The sequence below is a fragment of the Austrofundulus limnaeus genome, unplaced genomic scaffold (assembly GCF_001266775.1).
Source record: "Austrofundulus limnaeus strain Quisiro unplaced genomic scaffold, Austrofundulus_limnaeus-1.0 Scaffold56, whole genome shotgun sequence".
In the NCBI taxonomy this organism is placed as follows: domain Eukaryota; kingdom Metazoa; phylum Chordata; class Actinopteri; order Cyprinodontiformes; family Rivulidae; genus Austrofundulus; species Austrofundulus limnaeus.
Window position 1 is genome coordinate 2,051,803 of NW_013952458.1, and position 4,637 is coordinate 2,056,439.

General features: G+C 39.5%; 1 protein-coding gene across 1 annotated transcript in view; it reads left to right on the forward strand.

Moving 5' to 3' along the window:
- The window catches only part of LOC106518151 (teashirt homolog 1), a 31,636-nt gene that overhangs the window by 21,590 nt on the left and 5,409 nt on the right, over nt 1-4,637 (forward strand). The window lies entirely within an intron of this gene.

Below are 4,637 nucleotides of genomic sequence, written 5' to 3' on the forward strand. Positions count from 1 at the left end.
CTAAAAACGCTGCAGGATTTCTCAAACATGCATGAATGAGTCAAAGCAAGACTTTGGGCATGTTTTTATGAGAGTACAACATTATAACATGATATAAAATGCAAAAAAGTTGATTTTACATGATATTATCCCTTTAAAGTCTAACATTTTTCTAATTAAAAGTCAAGCTACATAAGAAAAATCAGTTTGATTGATTTTACAATGATAATCTAGATTAAGAACAAAAAAAATGGAGGAACATTTGACTGCCCATATTGCAGCTACCAGTATATCCAGACTGTACTGGCAGTTTGCCTCTACTTTGAAGGGCTGTGGAAACTGAGGTGGATTTGTTCAGCATATGAGCCACAAGAAGGCCCAGAGCCATTGTGCCATATGGTGRACTATTCTATGTGGGTTAGGGAGGGGTTGCTAATAGGTAAGCTTTTAGATGTCTGGTCAAGAAGCTGTGGATTAAATTACGTTTAATTCTRTGTATCGACATCAGTGTTAAAGAATATGACAACACAAACTACGACTTTGAATTAAAATGTGTGGRAAATTCTTCAAATATATTGAACAACATTTTTGCGAAGTTGGGGTTGGAGATTTTTTTTAACAAGTGTTTATGATCATCTGAGTACTTCACCTAACTACTAATTGGTTAAAGTTTTTATTGTTTAAACATAATTTGAGCTTTGTGCTCTTGTGCAGTCAACAGTCAAGTAATTWAACGGTTACTAACCCAAACTGGTTGTGGACTGCAGGTTGGTGCCAGTTTGCTCCAACATGCTCTATCCTCGCCCAAAGAGAGTGTCATGTCAGATGAAACAACAATCACAACTTCTGCATTGAAAAGGGGGCCAAGAATGAACCCAATGAAGGCAAGAGTGGGGCGAGACAGTTATCGCCTGACATACTAAGCATTACCATAATTGGCTTTTCTACATGATAAGACAGAGGAAATAATAATGTCATTTTATTTACAGCCTTCTCTCTGTTGAAACACGCACACACTCATGCTCACCGTACAGGTCAATGACACACACTGATCAGGCCTGTCCGAACCCATCAGAGGTGAGTGGCAGGGAATGGAGGGACCGGTGACAAAGCGAAACGGGGGAGAGAAATAAGACTGCCACGCCAGAGCTCCCTCTTTGAAGGGCCGCTAAACGTTGTTAGGGGGAGCCTCACTAGACGCCCCGTTGCAGATGCRGCGTTCGGCGCGAAGGGTAAATCAGCAGGGTGAAAGCTGCTGGAATTGGACATTAGCACTGCAAATGAGAGCGGGGATTGCCCTCTTCTCTGAGACAACATGAATAAATGAAAAAGGCTTAAAGGAGAAAGTGTGTTGTGTATAGAAGGCAAAGGGAAGGGAAGAAGTTGGGCTTATTGTGTAACGTTATCCCAGTTTGGCAGTTAAAGTTGTGCTTAAAGTACTTAAAATTTGGTTATTATTGAGATGCAACTAATAATGCAACTAGAAAAAAATGTTTTAGTTGTGCAAATCTTGTTTGTAACAGATTTGGATGGTTGCAATTCAATATTTTCAATCTAAAGAATCTAAAAAATTTTTATGTGTTTGTGCTGGAATATCCTTCAAATGCAAAAAGTCAAAGAAAGCACCTTTATGTTTAGGAAACTCAGCATAACACATTCGATTCTACCCATTTTGTTGCATAACTGGCATATTTTCATTTGAGCTCAGCTCAGCCAAAGTGAAACAGGAAGTGACATTAAAGGGGCACTCCCTGGTCTTTGTTTATTGAAACAACATTATTTGAACTCTAACTTTTATCTCTCTCTAAAAGTGACTCAAAGTAATTTAAAAAAATCAGATTCTCAACTATTTGGGTTGTTAGCCATTTTAGCAATGTTCTGTTCACAGACATTCCCCTTTCACATCACTTCCTGTCATTTCWCGTTATTATCTACATAACAGTTTTTTTATTATTATTGCAATATGTTATAAATGTTATCTTTCCAAAAATACCCTAACATTTATTTCAAAAATTTGATGTCACAGACACTTTAACTTWATATTTGTTCATGTGTATAAAAAGTATGAGTGGGACCGCACATTACCTTATTCGTTTGGGTAGGGATGCAGTTTGAGAGAAAAGGAGTGCATGTTCTCATTTGCGTGCATGTGTGTATGCGGCAGAGGGATGTCCTACTGTGGTGTCACCTGTCTGCAGCAGGAAATCCAGGACTCTGGGCACAACAATAGTGACAGGCTCCTCTCCAGACACAGATGGCTTCGCTTTCCCCCCCTCCACCAGTCACATTGCATCTCTGCTTGCACCTGACACACAGTGACACTTAAAACGCCCGCAAACGCATGTTTACAGAACAAATGAGCCACACCTTGGATATAGGCTAAGAAACGTGAGCTCAATCAGCAGATATTTTTTTTGTTTCATATTTATTTGTTTTATTTTATATAAGTGGCTCAGTTTGTTTCCAAGGACTTCATTTCTGTTGGATCTGCACACACACATACAAACCTCTTGTTCACAGAACTAAACATCTTTTTCCCTCTCTTTTCAGAACTTCCTCTCTTTTGCCTATCCTCCCTGACAGCACAAAGTGGGCTTACGATTTTGACTGACAACCACAACAGACACTTTGGCCCCCCTCCCTTTCTCCCCTCAAGCCTCCTGTTTTAATCCCCTCACCGTACCTCTCTCCCTCCTTCTCCGCTTCCTCTTTTGTTCTGAGTGAGGCTCGAAAGCCGCCGTGTCAGCATCTTTTCCATCTCTGATTGCCTTATTAGCCGGCGGTGGCACCCGCAGCTTTTCTGACACAGATGGTGAAGGAGGAGGCTTGAGCAGGGGTGAAAAAAAATGGCTGACTTGTGTTTGTTGTTAGTTTCCCCCTCCCACCACTTCTCGGGCTTGTTTGTGTGGACACTGACACCTTGGGCTGACACTTACACACTCCTGACACTGATGCCTGTCAAAGCTACATACGGAGGTTGGCAGGAAAAGAGTAGACTTTAGTGTTGGTGTGCTGTTCATGTGTGTGTGTGTGTGTGTGTAACGCTGTCAGGTTTCTCTCACCATGTCAGTGAAGCTGTTTTGTCTTCCTACTTTGACTTTGAATTTGCTCAGTTTTGAATTTGTTTCAGTGGATCATGCTGCCTCATGGTGAGGACAATGCTGAAAGCTGTATAGTGACTGAGTTTGTGACAAAATATCTGGACATTTAAGCATATTTATGTGTTCAAGTTTTTATGTTATCCAAGATTGATTAGCTGTGACGGCCATCTTGAATGGGTTTAAATTTATTCAAAACAGTCACCTGGTTCAAGAGGTTTTTTTTTGCCAACAGACAGGGTTGACTCCATAGGTAATGCCAAATTTGAAAGAAATACTGAACATAATCTAAAGCACTCAGAGTATGTGTCTAAGATGACTCATAGRTACTACCACACCAAATTTCAACTTAATCTCTACACAGTTTCCTGAGTAATATAAATGTTTTGTGTTTGCTGAGGTCAATAATCTGTGGCAACCATCTTGAATTGGTTGACCCAAAAAGTAAATCAGTTGTAGATGCRCACACACAGTGATTGCTTTCTAAATATTTCCTGAAAATTAATTAACTTGCTTATGAGTTATTTTGCTAACAGACAGAAACAATACCTCCATGCATGGGTAATTRTGTGAATTGTGTGTAACCTCCTTGAAGACAGATGCATTTTTTTCAAACAAATACTGTACAGACAGGTGTAGGAAGTTTAGCTTTTCTCAAAGTTAGACGCACCTCAGAAACATCAGGCACTATGTCCATTCTGATTACGATATAGAGAGCTATATGCTCTTTGAAGTTGACAGCACATCTGCCTCCTCACTGGAGACTGATTCTGGCATCTCAGACAACAGACTTATGAAGGTTGTGTTATTGAAGCTGCCGTTGCAATTTTAACCCTTTATCCTCTTCTCTTCCTGCTTCTGTGTGATGGTTTCTTAATGATCTGCATCCAAGGTCATACATTATTTAAAGCTTTTCTTATTTAGTTCATTTGCATTTTTAATCTGAGACAACTCAAACTCATTCTTTACACAAATATGTTTGTAAAATTGTGGGCACACTAGTATGTTAAAAACTGACCAATAGTGCAACAAATTTCCTCTCTTCTTTTAAAATGACAAGTACACAGGGAGCACATGCAGTAACAACATGCCTTCTCATGTCCACTGGCTGTTTCCTAACATCACACTGTGAGGACTTCCACAGTCGATGCCAAGTCAGCTCCAGCCAACCGTGGCTTGGCAAGGCTGATGCTGCTGACATTTTGCACCATGTCTCCTAGTCTTAATCCATAGTATATAGGAATTGGGAAAACTGAAAAAATGAAAGTCAGAAACAGACCTATGTATACATCAAAAATGTTCAAATCCAAAACACTGATTTGTTTTGTCCCGTCAGTTTCTAGAAAAAAAATTTTTTGTTTCATACTAAAACAAATATTAAAATGCTTGCATATTGTTCACAGTAAATACATTTTACAACAATGACAAATTTGGTCTTTAAAAGATTTCAAAGAAAAACCTGCTCCTTCCTGTTGTGAGAATACGATAACAGTTTGTGTGTGTGTGTGTGTGTGTGTGTGTGTGTGTGTGTGTGTGTGTGTGTGTGTGTGTGTGTGTGTG